Genomic DNA, 22,176 nt, shown 5'->3' with positions numbered 1-22,176 from the left:
AAGGAATGGGTGTAGCTGTGTTCTAATAAAACTTTATTTACAAAAACGGGTGATGGGCTCCCTGCTTTAGGTCTATTAAATAATTAGGGTTTGCAAGACAGTGATGTGTTAATACTATAGCTTTATTGTTCATTTATCAAGTGAAATCTTCTATAAAGAGAAACTGTTCCTCATGTACTATTTGTTACCTAGTTGTATAGTTCGTATAGGAAAGGTTGGAGAAAAGCTTGATAGTTTCCCCTGGCTTACCAATTTCAAAACAGTGAGTTGGTTATATTAACCTCTAACAGTGATCAGTTAGGGTTGCCCCTTCTCCCCTAGACTCGTTATGGACTCTTAGATTTGAACATAATGGATTATTTTTATTAATGCTTAAATTATTTAAACCTTGGTCAGTGGGAGCCTTTTAAAGTTGCTTACTGAATTATTTTGACGTGACTCTAGTAGTTTTTGATAGCTTCTTGATTATCTGGTATGAAAGGAGTTCCAGGCACATCATGTACATTTCCTCCCTACACCTGGTATTTAGGGACCCCTGACTGCTTTAGTGGGGAATGGGATTTAAAGACTATAATCTCGGTTCTACAGGTTCGCATTTCTAATAGATTGATCATTGTTTCTAGGTATTTTCAGTAGTCAAAATTAGGGGAAATTTTTTTTTAAGATAGAGAACCTCATGAATTCATATGGATACTTCCAGTTCTGTTTCAGCTCTATAAGATTTTTGCTCAGTCTCTTTTTTTTCTTAATAAGATTTTATTTATTTATTTGACAGAGAGATCACAAGTAGGCAGAGAGGCAGGCAGAGAGAGAGAGAGGGAAGCAGGCTCTCCGCTGAGCAGAGAACCCGATGCGGGGCTCGATCCCAGAACCCTGGGATCATGACCTGAGCCGAAGGCAGAGGCTTTAATCCACTGAGCCACACAGGCGCCCCTTGCTCAGTCTTTTTAAAAAATTTTACATCCATCTTTTTCTCTGCTGAAAATCCTGGTTCTCAGTGACACCAGGAATAATACAATTAGAACATTCCATAATTCCTCATTTTGAGTACCCCTGTGTGTTATACACACAGCAGTCTTAGACCAGCAGTACAAGTGTTAAAGCTTTGTGTCTACCTTCCTTTTTTTTTTTTTTTTTTTTTTTTGGACAGAGAGAGATCACAAGTAGACAGAGAGGCAGGCAGAGAGAGAGAGAGGGAAGCAGGCTCCCCGCTGAGCAGAGAGCCCGATGCGGGCCTCAATCCCAGGACCCTGAGATCATGACCTGAGCCGAAGGCGGCGGCTTAACCCACTGAGCCACCCAGGCGCCCTGTGTCTACCTTCTTTTGCCCAACATTTATCTGTGAGATTTACCCATGTTGTGTGAAATTGGTTTTTTTCATAGCTGTGTAGTATTCCATTGTGGGAACTGCCGCAATCTATCTATCCAGTTGATGGCTATTTTAGTTGCTTCTAGTTTGGGATAATTATGAATATGGTTGCCGGGAACATTCTTGTATGGGTCTTTTGGTGGATATAAGTGCTTTTTTCCTGGGTAGGTACCCAGCAATGGAATTTGTAATTCTTTTTTGATAAGGGGCATATTTCCTTAGGAATGTTTAGTCAAAGTACTGTGTGCGTTATCTATTGCTGTGTAACGAATCACCCCAGAACTTAGTGGCTGAACGCAGTGAGCCATATCTCAGTTGCTGTGGTCATTTTCTGTAGGGCGCAGCATAATTGGGAGCCTCTCACTCAGGGTTTCTCATAAAGCTACAATCTCGGTGTCAGCAAGGACTGCATTCATCCCAAGACTCAGCTGGAGGGGAAACAAAGGAGTCCCTGGGTGTGCTTTCAAGCACAGTGTGGTGATTATTGGCAGGTCTCAAATTCTTTCTAGCTATTGGTCAGAAACTAGTTCCCTGGGCTTCTCCCCAGGGCACTTAACAACATGGTAGCTGATTATAAGGTTGGAGCAAGGGAAAAACCCAAAATGGAAGCCATGACCTTTTCAAAACCTGTTCTTGGAGTGACAACCTGTCACATATGCTGCATTCTTCTAAAAAAATTTATTGTGTTAAAAATATACTTAATATGTAAAATATATAACATGAAATATACCATGTTACTCATTTTTGAGTGTATAGTTCATTTGCATTAAGTACATCACACAACCATTCATCTCCAGAACTTTCTCTGTCTTTCCAAACCAAAACTGTAGACCCCTTAAATATTACTAACGCCCCATTTCCCTCTTGCCTCAACCCCTGACAGCCACTCTTTTGCTTTCTTTCTCTGAATCTGACGACTCTGGGTCCCTCATGAACGAAATCATAATGGTATTCGTCCTTTTGTGACTTATTTCAGCTTAGCAGAAGGTCTTCAAGATTTCATCCGTGTGCATGTGTCAGAATTTCATTCCTTCTTTTAGGCTGAATAGCATTCCATTGTACATATACACCGTGTTTTACTTACCCATGCGTTTGTTGGTGGACATTTGTTTCCTCCTTTTGGCTAACGTGAAAAAATGCTGCTAGGAACATGGATGTTCTGCTGCATTCTGTTCTTAGAAACAAGTCTCTAAATACAGTCCTCACTAAAGAGGAGGTAAGTACCTGAGGGTGTGAATACCAGGAAGTGTGGGGATCGTGGGGCCCCTCCCAGAGGCTGCCTACCCTACTGTTGAAGGCAGTCTTCATAATTGTTCTCTGTTCAACTATGCCACCAACTGGATAGACATTTAAACTTACCTATTTTAATTTTGATACTTAGTAATTGTTCTAAAATGTAATTTTGTTTTATAATCATGTATAACGGTTTCACGGTTCCAAAGTCAAATCTGCAAAACAAGATTTATACAGAGGAGTCTAATTTCCATCTCTGGTTTCTCTACTTTCCCTTCCAAGTAATTGCATTCTAAAAATTTGTTCTTCCATTCTGTTTGTTTGTTTGTTTTAATAGAATCAAAATATATATTCATAGTCTTCCTTTCTTATATAGAATACTGTATGCCTTACTTTTTTCACTTAATATATCCTGGGGATCCCTTCTTGGTAGTAAATTACTCATTCTGTTTTACAGCTACATTGAGTGAATAGACTGTGGTTCATTTAGCCGGTTCCTAATTGGTGGCCATTTGAATTGTTTCCAATTTCTTGTTCATAGTACTGCTATGAATAGCCTTGTGCATATACATGTCTTTTTATATTTTGCCATTGTGTATTTGGGACAGATTCCTAAATAGGAATTGCAGGGTCAAGGGGTAAATGAGTATGCAGTCTTACTAGATATTGCCAGATTTATCCTCTTGTCTCTCTCTCTCTGTATTCACATCAATAATGTGTGAGAGTGCCTATTTGTCTATACATAACCTCAGCAACAGAATATGTTGTCAGATTTTTTGGTTTTTTTTGCCGAATGGAGTATCCTTGTTGTTAATTTCCATCTCATTATGAATGAAATCAAATATCTTTCCTTTTTAAAAGATATTATTTATTTATTTGACAGAGATCACAAGAAGGGGGAGCAGTAGGCAGGGGGAGATTTGAGCAGAGGGGAGGGGGGCTCAATCCCAGGACCCTGGGATCATGTCCTGAACTGAAGGCAGACACTTAACCAACTGAGCCACCCAGGAGCCCCTGAATATTTTTTAAAGTTTTAAAAATTTCTTTATCTGTAGACATTTTATTTTATTTTATTTTAAGATTTTATTTATTTATTTGACAGGCAGAGATCACAAGTAGGCAGAGAGGCAGGCAGAGAGAGAGGAAGAAGCAGTCTCCCTGCTGAGCAGAGAGCCCGATGCGGGGCTCGATCCCAGGACCCTGTGATCATGACCTGAGCCGAAGGCAGCGGCTTTAACCTACTGAGCCACCCAGGCGCCCCTGTAGACATTTTAGAATCATTTAAATCAACAATGAATCTTTAAAGATACTATTACACCAAATTTACATTGAGGTATACATTGAGCTGAATATATTTTTATATGGTTAGGATGTAAGTGCATTCCTTTTTCTGTTAACTATCCATTTTTTTTAAGCCCCATTTTCTCTAGGTTTGTTGATATTTTCTACTTTTTAACCCTTTTGCATATTAGGAATATCAGTCTCTTTGTCTGGTTTCTTCTTCTTGGCAGTTATATGGAAGTTTTTCTGATCTCCTTGCTTTATTTTGCTTCTCCTTTTCCAAAAATGTTACATTTACTCTTATGTTACATTTACTCTTTCCCCTTTGGTATTCCACATAATACAGCTCAGACCTAATCCTCAACTTCTTCAACTTAACATTCCCCAGATGGAATTACACTTTATCCCCAAACTTGATGTTCCTGTATTCCCTTTATTAGGTAATGGTGCTATCGGTAATTTTTCCCAGTAGAGCACCTGAAGTGGTCTTTCCTGATCTGTTTATCATTCAGCAAGCGTTTGTTAAGCCCCTGCCAGCTACTGGTGCAGATGCCAGGGAATCAATGGTCATAGTCCTACCACTCAGGGAATAATCTAGTGTGTTTGGGGAGTGTGTGGGGGGGCTGATGATCTGATATATACACAAACCCATGTCTAAATTTGTGGTACGTATTTCAAGCGAGAATTTAAAGATTGGGACATATGACTAGGTTAGAGAGGTTAGGAGTCTCGCCTCTTTGAGAGTCGTTTAAACTGAGGTTTGAAGGCTATTTAGGGTTCACCTGGTGGAAAACACCGGTGCCAGTTTCCGGACATAGGAAACAGCGCATGAAGGATCCTGAGGCAGGGAGAAGTTGGGCTTCTAGGAAATGAAAAGGCCCGCCTGACTGGCACGTAGGGAGGTGGGGTGGATAGCCTTGAGAAGCAGTGTGGTTTACTTTATTAAAAAATCAGTCTGGTTGGGCTGGGGGGCATGCGTGGGAGGGGGAACATGCCAGTTGGTTAGGCGACTGTAGTAAGCATTTGTGGAAAGTGCTGGTCTCCCATTCGCTCGGCTGTGAAATTCTTGGAGTTCTACTTCAGTTCTTTGTGCCTCCCAGAGCCTTCGTTCCAGGAAGTTCTCTCTTGACTGTCCCAGTGGGTTTTTACAAACTGGTTCTGCTCTTTCAGTCTTTCCTTCTATCTGCTTCGCAAGGTAATGTTTAGAAATCCCAGGTCTGTTCCTATCACTTCCTTTCTCAAAAACTCATGGCAGCTCCCTGTGTTGGTTAATTTTGTGTGTCAACTTGACTGGTCTAAAGGATGTCCAGAGAGCTGGTAACCATGATTTCTGGGTGTGTCTGTGAGGGTGTTTCCACAAGAGATTAGCACTGAAGTCAGTAGACTCAGTAAAGAAGATCTACCCTCACTGGGGATGGGTGGGTATCCCCAGTTCTCCCAGGATCCAAATAGAACAAAAAGGCAGAGAGAAGGTGAATTTGTTTGTGTTCCTTGTGCTGGGACCTCCATCTTCTGCTGTCCTCAGACATTTAAGTTTTAGGTTCTTGGGCCTTTAGAGTCTAGGACTTACACACAGAGCAACCCCTGCTCCCACCCTTGGCCTCAGACGAGAATTACGAGAGTTACGCCATTGACCCCCTCTGGGTCTCAGTTCCCTGTGGGACTACTGCTGAATTATACCACTGGCTTTCATGGTTCTCCACTTTGCAGATGGTACATCATGGGACTTCTCCATAATCACATGAGCTAATTCCACAGTAAACTTTTTAAATATCTTTCTCTCTTTTGGTTTTGTTTCTCTGTAGTCTCTGAGCCCTGACCAGTACACTCCCTCATTGTGGGAAGATGAATGCCCACCTGAAATTGAAGGCTCTGTCATTTTCTTTAAGCCTTAAGGTGTGCTACTCTGACACTGCTTTCCTTTAGACAACCACACCGATATGTTCCTACCTTTTTTCTTTAGCTCTTGTTCATCTTCTGTCACTACATCTCTGCTTCTAGAATGCCGTCTTCTCTCTCTCTCTTTTCCCTAAAGGTTCTCCTTAGATCCTAACTATCCCCCAGTCCTTCTTAAATCTCCTCAGTCAGGTTGACTTTTAACCCACATGCATACCCTATTTTCCTTTTTGATATGTCAATTCTAAAATTTGTCATACTGTCTGTTGTATTAGAATATTCACATTATTTATTTGGAGTGCAAAGAAGTTTTTCATTTTTGCCACTGATAACTCAATAAATATTTTAATTGATAGTGATATGAAATTCGGGGGCATTCAATGTGGTAGATCACATTTCAAAATCTTTTGTAAAAGAGACAAGTCTCAAATACAATTAAAAAAAAATATATCCTATTAAACCTTCAGGGATAGGAAAATTTTCCCTTTTGGACCGGTCTTCACAATTCAGTGAACACCAAGTAATACTTAAACTGTCTATACTAGTTTGACAAAAATATGTTTATATGACGATATCAGAGCACTCTTAACGACTTCTGGGGAGAGGGGAGGTGGGAAAATGGCTTATTTAGAGAATTTAGTATTTGATTTCTACAGTGGTAGAGAATGGCCAATAAAATCATGACTATGTAGCATATCTGAATCTCTTCTTTTACCTGAGGTGTCTTGGGGACTAATCTACTTGGCTAATTTTTTTAATTAGGTGTCTTGCTGGTTGAATGCACTCATCTGCATGTTGACAAATCATACTATACTTGCTTCTTATGTGTGATTTATTTTGTACATCAGGGCCGGCCTGCGGGTTTCTTTTGTGAATAGTACTAGCATTTACTGCTTGCAAAAACAATTTTATGTTCTCCATCTTTCTTTTTAATTCTTACAGGTCTTCTTACTTTTTTCTCCTTTTCCTCTCTCTCTCTCTCCCTCTCCTCCTATAAATGAGGTTAAGTCACTTTGTTAATATTGCTTAATATTGTATAACTCTACTGTATACATTGTGCTGCCTTCTCATCTGAGGTCATTTCTCTGTAATTATAATGGAGATGGGTTTCAATAGATTGGTTTTACATGGGACTATTTAGATACTAATGTAAGCTTTAGTCTGTTTGGATCACCTCTTGAAATAAATGACTATTTTTTGTTTTCTTACATATTGAAGCAATAAAATGGTTGGGCGATTTTAATAATTTTAATAATTCCATCCTGAAATGGGATTTGTTTTTGTCTTTGGAAATGCAGTGGGGACTAAACCTTTTAAACCTATTTTAAAAGTTAATTTCCTAAAGTCACGTTTCACGTTTGTGGTGTTTCAGCAGTAATAACTAAAGAGAAGTGTTTGGTTATATTATTTTAAGGTAAAAATACCTTCATGGAAATTCTTAGTGAGCTTGCTTATGATGAAATTAGGACATTAAATGTTAGTTTCTGCAATATGATTTTTTTTTTAAATGGGTTTGAAACCTTACCCAGGAAAGGTGGTTATAGGTAAGAATCAAATCATCACTTGATAGTGTGATCTTCAATCATATTGCATTTGGTTTGGAGTGGTGAAAGTTTTTATTTTTAAAACTGAGAATCTATAAAACAAAGAATGTTTCCTGTAGCTCATGGTTTGATAGGTTCATGAAAGACTTAAGTGATAAAATTGTCCCAAGTGAAATACTGCATTCCACATAGGATTTATGTAACCAGTAGCCAGGTGAAAAACCTGGTGAGGTGGGAGAATGACTCACTTCCTTGCTTTGCACCCTCCACTACTATTTTCTCTCTCCTTTCCAATCCTCTGTGAGAATTCCGGTTTCCAGTTCAATCGCAGCCTTAATCCACAAGCCCAATCTATTAAAAGATAAGCATTTGCTATTTTGTAATGGGTTCCATTTGTACCATTTTGGAACTTTCTAAACACTCTCCTTGTAGGACAGTTGAGGAGGGATGGTCCTACAGCTGGATGGATCTCAGATTCCAGAAGGTCATAGATCTGTCTTATTCACTCGTAGTGTCCTTCACGGCCTAGCTTGATAAACCATCAGACTCAGCAAAGGTAGTAGAATTATGTCTGTTCTTACTTATTACACTCTACCTGGTTTTATATTTCTGGAAAGCTTGAACTTTTTTTCTTCCCTTTTTGCTTTATTCTAATAGAACATCTAGTTAGTATTTATATCTACCCTTAGTATGATTTCAGTATATATCAAGATTCTTAAGAAGAAGCGTATAATATCTAAGTTGGGAAGTTGGTGCAGAGACAGCATTCCAAGGGTATTCTGATGACCCTGAACTGTCCACTAAACTGAGCCAAGGACCAACTATTATCCCAACATAAAGGAGGAATAAAGGAAAATGGGCCTCTCCGGCACGAGGAGAAAAAGGATGATTTAAGTGTAGCGCGGAAAAGTTTCATTTTAAATCACAGATGTGGCAGTTGATACTTGTATAGTCCATCGGTTTTCCCTATAAATGTAGCGACTGCTAACTGAGTTTTGCAGCTGATTGAATTATCACCGGTGTTGAAACTGAGCATCCGTCTTTGGGAAACATTTTAGGTAAAAGATAATTTTAAGAACTCTGGCTACAACAGAGGAATTTCACTCTCTTTTGTAAAGTTGTTCTAGGACTTTTAAATTAATAATATGACATTAGCAGAAGATTGAATTTAGTCTTAAAATAAGCAACAAAGCTCTGTGATTTGTTGGCCATGATATAATTTCTCCTTTCTCCCTCTTTTTTAGACTTTAAAAAAAAAATCGATTTGTAGCTTCATATCACTGTGGCTAGAAAAGATGCTTGATATGATTTTAGTCTTCTTAACTTTAGTCATACTTGTTTTGTGGCTTACCATGTGAGCTGGTCTAGAGGATGTTCCCGGTGCACTTGAGAATGTACTGTTGCTTTTGGATGGGATGTTCTGTCTATATATCTGTTAGGTCTGTCTTGTCTAACATGTCATTTAAGGTTGATGTTTTCTTATCATCTGTCTGGATAATCTATCCCTTGACGTAAGTAGGGTATTCAGGCTGTTATAGTACGGCTGTTTCTCCATTCGTATCTGTTAATGTTGGTTTTATATTCAGATGCTCCTATATTAAGTTCATAAGCATTTGCAAATGTTACATTCTCCTGTGGGTTTGACCCTTTATCCTTATATAACGCCCTTTGGCTCGTCCCCTCTTCTTACAGTCTTTGTTTTGAAGTCCGCTTTTGTTTCTGAAATAAGCACAAGTACACCAGCTTTCTTTTAGTTTCCATTTATATGGAGTATCTTTCTTTTTTTAGAGAGTGTGTGCTTGCAGTGGGGGGTGGGGTGAGGTGGGGATAGAGCGGGAGCGGTGCAGAGAGGGAGGGAGAGAAAGAATCTTAAGCAGGCTCCGTGCCCAGCTTGGAACCCCACGCAGGGCTTGGTCCCAGGACTCTGAGATCATGACCTGAACCAAAATCAATAGTTGGATGCTTAACCAACTGGGTCCACCCTGGTGTTCACAGAATATAATTTTCTATCCCTTCACTTTCAGTCTGTATATGTTCTTACAACTAAGGGAGTCTCTATTGGGCAGAATTTAGGTTTTGACTTTTCTTTTCTTTTTTTTTTTGTTTTTTGGTTTTTTAAAGATTTTATTTATTTATTTGACACAGAGAGAGAGGGAGATCACAAGTAGGTAGAGAGTCAGGCAGAGAGAGAGAGCTGAGAGAGAGAGCTGAGCAGAGAGCCCGACTTGGGGCCCAATCCCAGGACCCCAGGATCATGACTTGAGCCAAAGGCAGAGGCTTAACCCACTGAGCCACCCAGGCGCCCCATAAGGTTTTGTTTTTTAATCCATTTACCCACTCTGTCTTTTGATTGTAGTATTTAGTCCATTTATATTTAAAGTATAGTTATTGATAGGTATGTACTTATTGCCATTTTGTTGATTGTTTTTTGGCTGTTTTTGTAGTTCCTCTCTCTTTTCTTGCTCTCTTTGAGGTGTTATGACATTCTTTAGTGGTGTATATTTACTGTAGGTTTTGTTTTGTAGTTAAGGTTAGCCTTTACTATAACAACTTATATCTGCTTATATCTATTAACAGGCTGTTTTAAGTTGATAAAATAGTTGCCAATTTAAGTTTGATCTGCATTTGCTCCACATTTTTATTCCTCCTCCGCATGTTTTGATGTCACATTTTACACCCCCCTCCCTTTCTCTTTTAATCCTTTCCCTTCTCCAACTCTCAAAAAAGTACCCAGAGATTAAATTCAGGGAAACTCAAAGAGCCAAGGTGAGCCAGCCCAGCATTAGCAGGCTCCCTCCCACAGGGGCCAAAGTCTGGGCACAGGGGGTCTCCCTTCAGAGCCTGGTAGTAAAAGCTGGTGCAGAATAAGGTGGTTCCAGAGGCTTGCCATAAATGGGGCACCCCCAGCAGGGCTATGCTGTGTAAGAAATGGTGTCTGTTGGCCTTGTCAAAGAGCTCCTTCCCTTGGAAGGAGCCCCATAGGAGGCCAAGCCTAAGGCCCCGGCTCTGGACCAGGCACCAAAGCAGTGGAAAGCAGCCCATGGCGGTGCGTGGTCTCGTGCTCAGAGAACTTACATCTTTTTATCTTGCGTATCTCTTAACTAATTATCGTACTCATAATAACTACTTTTGTCTTTTTAAGGTAATAGGTGATGAATACATTATTTTTATTATCTTTCCAGTGAGATTTACTATTTGATAGGTGTTCCTTGACTGATCAGTGCTCTTTCTTTTCAGCTTAAAGAGGTCATTTGAATGTTTCTTGTAAGGCTGATTTAGTGATGATAAACTCCTTTGTGTTTTGCTCATCTGGAAATCTCTCTCCAATTCTGAATGACAACTTTGCTTGATTAGAAGTTTTCTTCTTTTCAGCATTTTGAATTTATTATGTCACTCCTTTTTGGGCTGGAAAATGTGTTGATAGTCTTACAGGGGTTCCCTTTTACAAAACAAGTTATTTTTCTCTTGCTGCTTTTAGGGTCTCTTTGGGTTTTTCCGATTTGGAACTCTGGGCCTCCTGGATCTGGATGTCTATTTGCACCTCCAGGTTAGGAATGTTTTCAGCTGTTCTTTTTTTCAAATGAGATTTCTGTCCCGTTTTTTCTTTCCTTCTGGGAGGAAGAATGTTAGTAAGGAGAATGTTAGTCAATTTGATGTTGTCCCATAAGTCCCTTAAGCTATCTTCACTTTTTATTTTTTTTTTTCCTACTTGCTGCTCTGATTGGGGGAGTTCTCCTGCCTTTTCCTTGAGTTCACTTATCCTTTCTTCGGCTTCATCTAGTCTGCTGGTGAACCCCTCTCTTGTCTTTTTCCATTGAGTTATCCTGTTCATCAGCTCTGGGACTTCTGTTTAGTACTTCCAGAAGATTTCCATCTCTTTGTTGGTTTTCTGTGTTCATCCATTCTTCTCCTCAGTTTGGTGAGCATTTTATGTCTATTACTGGGAACGCTTTATCAGGTAAATTATTTATCTCTGTTGTCATTAAGGGTCTTTTTTTTCCGAGGTTTTTATTAGAGCCAGATCTTGGCTCTGTTCCATCTGGCGAAAGTCCTTCAGGATCCCCATCATTTCTGCAAAGCTGTTGGCCTTGGACAGAGAGACACAGTTACCCTCTTCAGACGAGCCGCAGGGGGCCCTGTGTTGCGGTTTGCAACATTCGGGGCTGGCAGATCAAAGCAGTGGGACTGGTGGAAGCTCAGGGACCTGTACCTTGGTCTCCTTGGGGATGTCAAGGGAAGTTGTACAGTGGGTGGAGGATCCTAAAAGGGAGAAGAGACATTTAAACTTCCTGGAGATAAGACATCTGTTGTTAATGAACCCAAAGCTGAATCAGCTGCCAGTATCTTAGCAATCTGGCTGTGCAGGTGGCTTAGCTCATCTTGCACTTCTGTGGTGTGGCTTAGGGCACTGGCAAGGCTGGTTTCTTCAAGGTCAGGAACTTCTCTTCCGACCCCTGCAGGCTGGGTACCGGGTATTGTGGTGCATAACAATCTGAGGGTTTGGCTGCCAGGTATGTCTCAGGAGCTATGTGTCACCCCTGACCCGGGCACATGGTTCCTCTTGATCTGCATTTGTCGAGGTGATGTCACCCTGAATGGGGACGCAGGTTGAACATGTTGGGCAGGGTCTTGAAGGGTGTCCAGGGACCTGGCATCCGGGACAGGTTGGTCCCAGTTCTTTTCACTAAACTGCGTGTAGCCCCATGAGGTTTGTCTTGCCACATTGGATGGTCACGTTGGCTACCGTTCCTGAGATTTCAAATGGTTCCTGTACTTGAAGGACAAAAGCAGCCAGAGAGCAGCTCTTGGGGCACGGGTTGGCTGGAAGCATGACTCCTTTCTATCAGGCCATCTCAAGGAACACCAGATTTCTCTTCCTAATGGCCCCTCCTACCACAGCAGGCTCCCCCCCCCATCTTTTTTTTTTTTTTAACTTTCAATACAGGAAGTTTGTTCTTTTTTCATTAAATAATTAATACATAACTATGCTTAAATCTTTAACTCTGAGGTTCAGAGTCAATATAAAAACACTGAAATCATAATTACATTTTATTATTATTATTATTATTATTATTATTATTTTTAAAGATTTTATTTATTTATTTGACAGACAGAGATCACAAGTAGGCAGAGAGGCGGGCAGAGAGAGAGAGGAGGAAGCAGGCTCTCTGCTCAGCAGAGAGCCCGATGCGGGACTTGATCCCAGGACCCTGAGATCATGACCTGAGCCGAAGGCAGCGGCTTAACCCACTGAGCCACCCAGGCGCCCCCATAATTACATTTTAGATTAAGAACTTTATTGCGTAGAACTTTATATATAACAGCTTATTTTAAAAAAAATATTTTATTTATTTATTTGACAGACAGAGATCACAAGTAGGCTGAGAGGCAGGCAGAGAGAGAGGGGGAAGCAGGCTTCCTGCCGAGCAGAGAGCCCGATGTGGGTCTCAATCCGAGGACCCTGAGATCATGACCTGAGCTGAAGATAAAGGCTTTAACCTACTGAGCCATCCAGGTGCCCCAACAGCTTATTCTTTTAAAGGATAAAAGAATCCAGATGAATGGTATTCTTAATTCATTTAGGAGCTTTGTCAGTTTCCGTAGCTGCAAAGTTGAACATTTACAGAAGTTATGGGTTTGTTCCAATAATTAGTGGTTGTTTTTTTCATTCTTATTGGCTACTTAATTAATTTGCATTTTTAGGGCACCATTTCTTTGGATACAGTGAACCAGTTCTGAATTCTACCCTCTTATATTTGTAATTTGTTTAAACTGACTTAACCGCTGTGAAGAATAAAGCCTATTGGTGGAGTAGGGTGGGGTTTTTGGACTTTTGTGTGCAGTCCTTTTAGAGTTACTGCGTGAGCTGGAATGTGAAGGCTGAAGCTGTGTGGCATGTTCTATATGGTCATCCATAGTGACCAAACTCATTTGGAATGTTGTTTTGTTACTGACTCTGAAACGTGTTATTTTCCATACAGAGGATTTTGATCTGAAGAAATTGCTTCTCATCTTCTATAAATTTCTAGAGCGAGAGGACCTGTCAATCAGTGTAAACCTCACCCTACACAATACTTCCTTTCATAAACATGGGGAGGAGGCGTCCCCAAGATCACCATTTCTGGGATAAAGCCAGGCACCGTTGCGTAACAAGGATGGTATGGGATAGCACCCAACTTCAGAGCTTGTCACATGGGGAAGCTGTGGCTCACAGGCCTACAATCATGTTTTTTTGAGCTTTAATAGGTTACTTAAATGATTGGCTTTTAAAAAAAATTTTATTTTTAATTTATCTTATTTATTTAAAAAAAATTTTTTTTAAGATTTTATTTATTTGTCATAGAGAGCAGGCAAGCATAAGCAGCGGGGAGCAGCAGGCAGAGGGGCAAGCAGGCTTGCTGCTGAGCAAGGAGCCCTATGTGGGACTTGATCCGAGGACCCTGGGATCGTGACCTGAGCTAAAGGCAGACACCTTAACTGATTGAACCACCCAGGCGTCCCAGTTTTTTGTTTTTTTAATCAACAGCTAGCTGTCTCCTCCAAGAGAGGCAAAAAGTTGTCTGTAGAGTCCCAGATTGTCGATGCAGTGAGTCTTCTGACTGCAGAGATGGTGAGCCCCGCTTACTTGGAGAGGTCTTTCCTGTCCCCTCTTCCACTTACACTGAAGATTGTTTCCCTTGTCTGTATCTGATTGTTGCTTGCACATATTTGGGTAACTTTTGCCAAAGCACCTGAAACTGTCATCACACATTGTCTCTTCTGGCTGGTCTGTAAGTTTCTGGGTGGTGGTGGTTGTGTCTCTGTAGGTACCACTTAGTGCACATCCTGGGAACTCAGGCTTGACCATGAGTTAAGTGCATATCTCCCTGGGGCTTGTGGAGACTCCTCATTAACTGGTCCAGTAATATCGTTGGATGTTATTGCTAACAAATCTTTAATGAAAGAGCTCAAGAGAAACTAATCCTATCCTGTATCCTCTACCACTCCCATCATACCCATTCTTATTTCTTTCTCTTATGCCAGTGCAAATTCTCTGTTTCCTTTATTTCTTTCAAGGAGCATTTCAAGTCCTTCTCCATGAAGCTTTTTCAAGGTATGTTTAATTTTGATTTTTAGTAGTTAAAATCTAGAAATCTGGGAAAAGGTGGGAAATGTTAACTAGAACTGGAAATTTGGAATTTCTCATTAAAATACATTATTCTTGGGGGTGCCTGGGTGGCTCAGTGGGTTAAAGCCTCTGCCTTCGGCTCAAGTCATGACCCCCAGGGTCCTGGGATCGAGCCCTGCATCAGACTCTCTGCTCAGCAGGGAGCCTGCTTCCCCCGCCCCTCTCTCTGCCTGCCTCTCGGCCTACTTGTGATTGCTGTCTGTCAAATAAATTAAAGTAAATAAATAAAATAAAATACATTATTCTTTTAGCGGTGCATGGGTGATGCAGTTGGTTGGTGTCTAACTTGGGTTTGGCTCAGGTCATGATCTCAGGGTCACGAGGTCAGTCTCTGTGCTTAGCACATTCTCTCTCTCTCTGCCCCTCTGGCTCGTGCTCTCTCTCCCCCCAACATAAATAAATCTTAAAAAAAATATCCTTTTAGTAATGAAAACGTTTGTAAACATTTTCCTCAGAAATTATGTTAATTATGTTAAATTTTCAAATTTTTTTCCAAGTAATTCGAAACCTCAAACTAATAGGAATTTTAGGTAGACCTTATGGAAAGAAGGTGAAAGTTGTGTTGTAGTTTTCAGGTTATTTTGAGAAAGGGGTCTTCTGATGCATCACTTGGCATTTTATAGCTTATAAAAGGTATAGGGATTGGCTTTATTGTCCTTATTTATAAAAGGTTTTTTTTTTTTTTTTTAAGATCATTTATTTTAGGGTGCCTGGGTAGCTCAGCGGGTTAAGCCACTGCCTTCAGCTCAGGTCATGATCTCAGGGTCCTGGGATCAAGTCCCGCATTGGGCTCTCTGCTTAGCAGGGAGCCTGCTTCCTCCTCTCTCTCTCTGCCTGCCTCTCTGCCTACTTGTGATCTCTGTCTGTCAAATAAATAAATAAAATCTTTTAAAAAAAAAAAGATTATTCATTTTAGAGAGAGAGAGCGCGAGAGAGCAGGGGTAGAGTAAAGGGAGAGCAAGAGAGAGAATCCCAGCCAGACTCTGCACTGAGCATGGAGCCATACGGATTTTGATCCCAGAATCCTAAGATCATGACCTGAGCCCAAATCAAGAGTTGGCCACCTAACCACCTGGACTACCCAGGAACCCCTATCAAAAGTCTTATTGGGATTTAAAATTGAAAGTCCTTTATGTAGGCTCTTCTTTCCTCCCCACCACTGCCCTGCTTCAATTAAACTGTAATAATTTACTGAAAGTTAATATATATAGGCAAAACTTTGATGTCATTGAGATTTTTTTTTTTGGAGAAAACTGTTCCTTCTAAGACAAAACCAGAGGAGATCATTTGAACCAAGAACTGGTGAACTTCGGAGTACTATAAATCATGGTTGAATTATGAAAGTTTTATATTGCCCAGTTGTTTGCTGTTATTTTTTGTTTGTACAGGGCCTAGTTTTGCTGATTTCTTTACTAATTAATAATATCATTAAGCAGGTAGGGGGGAAAAAGTATGATTGAAACTAAAAGTTAGTGTATAATTTGATTCTGAGTTTTAGAATAATTTTACAGTGAGTTGTTTTATCCCTTTATGGACAATGTAATTAAAATGGTATTTGCTTTGCCACATAGATATTATATATACAGATACATATGTAGATATACACATAATATATTTTATATTTTTATGCTTGTGAGATTTCAAATAATACACAATAGCATTGATTTTTTTTTACATTTAATAGTGTGTAGACAGCGTAGGTTTGATGAAACCTTTACATTTATATGTAAATATATAAAATTATAATAACTAATATATAAAAATATGCTTAGTTTGTATATTAATAGTCAAATTTAATTTTTATTTAGTGCTTTATTATTTTTATGAAAGCCATTTTGCTAGGCACTGTGGGAGATGCAACGATGAATTTTTTACCCTTTTGGGACTCATACTGTCAGAGCCAGTTCTTAGAACCACAGAATTTTAGAACAGGAATAAATAAATGTAAGAGATTATCTTCTCTTGGATGGGTGTGTGTGTGTGTGTGTGTGTGTGTAAGCAGCAGTCTTTTGATTCCAACCCACTTCATTGTTTTCTGTCCCCCACCTCCCCATCCTCCCAGATAAGTAATAATGTCATTTTCTGTGCCGGGGAGAGAGTTCTAGCAGGCGGATGATTGGCTGGAGTGAAATGTGTAGCTTTTCAAGTATCTCTTCCATCTCCTTTGTTAGTAAGCAGGAGGAATTGTGGGCCATTTTTTTTTAAGTCTAGGGATTTAAAACTATGAACTCAAGAAATTGTTTTAGTGGGTAGTGACTAGAATGTAACACTTTTTAAAAATAGATTGGAGACTTACCAAAATGTATTGCGGATTATTATTTCAAGCGTATCATGTGGGTGTGTGTATGTATACATAACACACACACATATATATATTCTGGGTTGTTATATAAAATGTATTATAAGTACATTTATATACAGTGTTTTTTTTTAATTTTTTTTTTTTTTATGGCAGAGGAGAGTTTGGAAACATCTCTCTAATCTGTCTATTTCACCTTTATTTTAAACCTGGGGAGCAGCCATTGATACTTATCCCTAGATATATGACTTCTTCTTTTTGCAATGCTCTCTTGCTGTCGTGACCTGACATCAGGGTAAACTTTTCTACACAGGTAGAAATATACACAGGTGATTTTTTACCACAGTTCATCTGAATAAAAGTCATGCAGTGAGGTTTTTGTTTGTTTGTTTGTTTGTTGTTTTTTTCATTGCACTGCCTCTGGGTACAAAAAACATGTCGGTGGAGCTAACTGTTAATCTGTAAGTGTTGTTTACAATGTGCCTAACTTGGTACCAAGATGTGATTTAAGCACCAAGAGAATTTGGATTATTTAATACTAGTACATAATAAAACTACTTATCAGATATTCATGTGGGCACATACAGAGGCATAATTGTATTCTTGTAATGCACAATATAAATACTAATATTGTTTTGGAGAATCAGCATGGTATGCTGAAGCCATGGTTTGGAAAAAGGCATTGTAGTATGTTTTTATCTGTGGGAATTACTGGCAAGTATAATTGAGAGATTCTAAATACTGTGGTTGTTTACTTCGCTTTCGAATTTGGCTTAAATATGTTTGGTCTTGCTTTTTTTTTTATGATCATTGAATTAATCTGTAAGAATTATGGTACAAGCTAAAACTTACCATTGTTTTATAGATTTTAATAATTATATTTTTTAAAGATTTAAAAACAATGTCTCCCACCAAAGGTAATTAAAAAATGTAATTTTTTTACATGTGACCATCCCCAGCTTCAACATTTATCAACTTTTTGTTACCTTTACCCACTCCCTTTCTCCAGTTCCCAGGTACCTTGATGCTGTCTCCTGGCCATGAAACATCATCCATAAATATTTCAGGATGTGTTGCCAAGAGACCAGGACTTCATTTCTAGACCTATAAAGCTAGAATCTTCACCTTTTGGGGAAGGTACTGAAGTTCTGAGTACTCAGATTGTGTTGGGGATATTAGAGCGATACAAAGGAAATGTGAGATCCTTTAAATGGGCTAAATGAAAAAAAGTGAAATACTTGGTAAGCATTTGTGTCAAAAAACAATAGAAAAGTTACAGTGAGAAAGCAAATGATTATCTTCTAAGTGCCCCTGGAGAAAAAGGAGAAGTCAGCATTTTTGAACACCTAGTGTGTGTCTGCATTCCATACAGGTCAGCAGGGGAAAGAAGCCAAGTGCCTTTCACATGGCTTGAGATAGAAATTTTGGTCCTAGATTCTTTCTTGAGGGAATTTAAATGATGTATACAGGGCGCCTGGGTGGCTCAGTGGGTTAAAGCCTCTTCCTTCAGCTCAGGTCGTGATCCTAGGGTCCGGGCATCTAGCCCTGCATTGGGCTCTCTGCTCGGCAGGGAGCCTGCTTCCTCCTCTCTGTCTGCTTCTTGCCTACTTGTGATCTTTGTCTGTCAAATAAATAAATAAAAATCTTAAAAAAAAATGTATACAAAGACTGCCAATTAAGATATTTACTGCAATATTATTTATAACAGTGAAGAGTTGAACCTCACTCAATAATAATGAAATGATTAAATGCACATAATGTATTTATAAAATGTTTTGTAATTGCTAGAAATGATACAGTGTGACACCAGTTTTATAAAACATCTAGTCCATATCGAAAGACCTGAAAGAAATGAACCCAGATATTAACATGAATTAGTAAGCGGCTTTCTCTAGGTGTTAGAATTATGACTGATTTTTATTTCTTCATTACAGTTTTTTGGAAGTGTTACACATCAGGTTGTCAGAATATGTGATACAAATTAATAAATAATAAACATTTATTCAGTACTTACTGTGTGTCAGTCACTAAACATTTTTCATCTTTTATACTTAATTCTCCTAATAGCTGTGAGAGGTTTTATTATTCTTATTTTGTAGGTGAGGCAATAGGGACACAGAGATTCAGCGCCTTGACAGTTTGATTCTATCTTTCTATGTTTATATTGTTTGCTTTTTTTTTTCCAGTTTAGTTTTTTTTTTTTTTTGATGTTGCTTTTTTTTTTTTTTTTTTTTTTTTTTTTTTTGATCCAGTTTAGTTTTTGTAGTAATCTCTACACCCACCATGGGGCTTTAACTCATGACCCTGCGGTTAAGAGTCTCACAGCCTTCCTACTGAGCCAACCAGGCTTCCCTATTCTTTGCTTCCAAATGTAGTTTTAACTCCCAAACATTTGGAAAAATACTCTAAATACTGTTCGGTTACTCTCTTTTTACCTTAAGATATATGGTGACTATTGTGGTATAGTAGTAAAAAGTCTTATTTAATTGACAGATAACACTTTATTTCCTGAATATTCCGTGGTGTATGTTTCTGTGCCTCTTCTATAGCTTTCTGCTCATAGGAATAATGGTACAGTGAACATCTTTGCGAATAAATCTGTATGTGTACTTCTGATTATCTTCCTAGAAAAAAGGTCTGAGAAGTAGAATTATTGGGTCAAAGAATATAAAAACATCTTAAAAGCTTTTGATACAAATCTTGAGATTGAAGATGACAAATGATCATTCCTCCTTTGACTTAAGTTGTTTGGGGGCTATAAATTTGGGAGAAAGAGATCATCTAAACATCAAGGGGAATTTGTGCTTTCATAGTTGCTCTTATAAAAAGTCAGGCTTCTCTAAGCCTGCTGGAGACCGTCAACAGGAAGAGAGAAGAGACCAACTTTGGGAGTTTCTGTGGTGCTCATTTACTTCTATGGCCCTGCGACCATTTGCTTTTTCATTTTTCTGAAAAACTGAAAACTTGAATTAGCCCAGCAACCTTTTTATTGGAAATTGTCTTATAAAAATGTACAAAATATTCATACCATATTTGCATGCAGTTTCTTTGATGTTTTACCTGATAGGACCTCAGGGTGTGACTTCCATTGTATAACTTTAAAAATTATACATATAAAACAGACAGCACCTTGATTAGAGACTGTAGTGACCCCAGAAAATATTTTAGGGGTTGCATTTTTAAAGAAAAAAGACCTTTCCCCATTTTTTATTATTTTCTAAGGAGGCACTGTTCTTGTGACAAGCAAAAACAGAAAATTTTTGGTTAATTAGTTGATAGTTTCTGTTAAATGATTTAAGGTTTTATTGTGGTTTCTCTTGAGCATATTTCTTCCAGAGATTCTGTAGGTGACCTTGCTTCAAAGACTAACAGGAGATTTGGGTAGTGGGAAGGGGATTTTAACTCAAGGGGGTCCAGAGAATAATTAATGAAATCAGAAAATTTCCTTGTGAAGCTACCAGAGACATTAGGATTGAGTTTTTTAGAAAGACCAATATTGATAAAAGGTAATCTGACAGCCTAGAAATTTGTAAGAGGTACGATTGGAATAAATAGAAAACATTACATTGAAATTTGAAGGCTATAAGTATTTTAATGGAGAAAAAGTTATTTTATTTATTTTTTTTTTTACTATGAACAGTAAAATTATGAAACTGCTATAAACGGCAGAACTAGAAAATAAACACAAGGAGGATTTTTATCAGGGTTTCTTAACCCATGATTAATGATTGGATTAGAAGGGTTCATACACTGCAAAATTAGGTATATATGTGCATTTTGGAAGGAGAGACCTTCAGCAGTTTTTTTCAGATTTTTAAATGAAAGACTCCCCAAAACACAAGCTTCTGTTGGAGGGTGCGCCTCATGAGGTCAGGGATTTTTGTCTGTTTTATTCACTTCTCTATCTGTTCCTGGCATGTAGGTCTGCTTAATAAGTCTTTGTTGAATGTATGATTTCTGTACATTTATATATGGCATGGATAGTGATAGATTTATAGAAGTTAGAGATTGGAATACATTCCAGATTTAGTGAGGTTGATGTCTTAATGATCTGCTTTTACATTTATTTTAAATTTTTCTCTTGGTTATGCCTGGGTGGCTCAGTTGGTTAAGAGTCTGCCTTTGGGTCAGGTCATGATTCCAGGGTCCTGGGATCGAGCCCCGTGTCGGCTCTCCCTGCTTTGCGGGGAACTCACTTCTCTCTCCCTCCGCCTGCTGCTCCCGGTGCTTGTACTCCTTCTATGTCAAATAAATAGATAAAATCTTTTTAAAAAATACGAAAAATAAAATTTTTCTCTTGGTGTTTAAATCTAGATGAGTAGGCAGAACATTGGTATGATACTTTTGGGATTGAATTCCTCTTCTTTTTCCATGCCAGTATGGAAATGTAATAGGAAAATTATTCTAAACCATACATATTCATCAGTATATTAGAAAATGTAGTGCTAGTGCTCTGGTGCTGTTTTCGTTTGATTCAATGAATGAAACCTTTGTACAAAACTTCCCCTTAAATTTTTGAATGGAAAATTTTGCCACTTGTTTTCATTAGATCAAGTAGTATGATAACAACTGCTATTCTGGGTAAAAATGTAAAATCAACAAAATGTTGATAAATTTACCTACAGAGAACGTTGCTTTATCAGCAAGAAATTTAGATTTTCTTTTCTTTTTCTTTTTCTTTTTTTTTTGCAGTGAAACCCTATTTTAGCTCAGTACCATTATACAGCATTTTTAGCAGGTAATATAGCATAATCTGTGATTACCTTAGTGTAATAAATTTTGTACTCCTTAAAATTGAAATTTGGGAGAAGGTTAAAAAGAATAACAGAAGGGTAAAGGTGCAAGCCCAGTTTAAAAATTGTAAAAACGATAGCATTTCTAAAATTAGAGAAAAAGTGAATTTCTAAAAATTGAACTGTGATGGAAGCTGTAGATTTTGTGAATCATCAGTTTTCTTTGTTAATTAAAGGGATGATGGTACTTTTTTTATGTTAATGATTTTTACCAGTCAGACATAAAAGATATTTGAATAATTGTTTGCTGCCTGCACTTGATTTTATGTGAATAGATTTCTCATACTTTATAAAATTTTTGGCAGATTATAAAAATTACTGGATTTTATATTTTTCCAAATTATTTTGCTACTGTGAATAGGAGCTGTGATTATTCTAAATTTATTTGAAAACGATCACATCCTTATTCTAAAAGGCTGTCAGAACATTTGAATCATTTTGGTCTTTTGCATCATTTTAACAGGCCTTGTGAGATTCCCAGAATAATTTTAATAGAAGGGCAGGAATTTGCCCTCCTAGATTACATATCTTGCAATCTGGTTTCTTTCTTTAGTTGAAATATAATGAATTTCTAGTCCCTACATATTTTAGTA

At 38.4% G+C, this 22,176-nt stretch overlaps 1 protein-coding gene and 1 pseudogene across 4 annotated transcripts in view; one reads left to right on the top strand and one right to left on the bottom strand.

The window, feature by feature from the left end:
• FRYL (FRY like transcription coactivator) overlaps positions 1–22,176 on the top strand; it is a 259,588-nt gene that overhangs the window by 41,630 nt on the left and 195,782 nt on the right. The window contains exon 1 of one of the 4 annotated variants that reach the window (XM_045079729.1): positions 14,398–14,416. The exons of 2 other annotated variants lie outside the window; for them this stretch is intronic. The gene's annotated coding sequence lies outside the window, so the exon portion shown is untranslated. Of the gene's footprint in view, positions 1–14,397; positions 14,417–17,905; positions 17,928–22,176 lie in introns of those variants that run through there. One more of the 4 variants, XM_013062681.2, reaches the window with a different exon arrangement.
• Positions 11,305–12,154, bottom strand: LOC101683603 (annotated as a pseudogene).

Source organism: Mustela putorius, unplaced genomic scaffold, assembly GCF_011764305.1.
Source record: "Mustela putorius furo isolate JIRA1106 unplaced genomic scaffold, ASM1176430v1.1 tig00000430_pilon_pilon_pilon, whole genome shotgun sequence".
Taxonomy (NCBI): Eukaryota; Metazoa; Chordata; class Mammalia; order Carnivora; family Mustelidae; genus Mustela; species Mustela putorius.
This window is presented reverse-complemented; position numbering and strand designations above follow the sequence as displayed.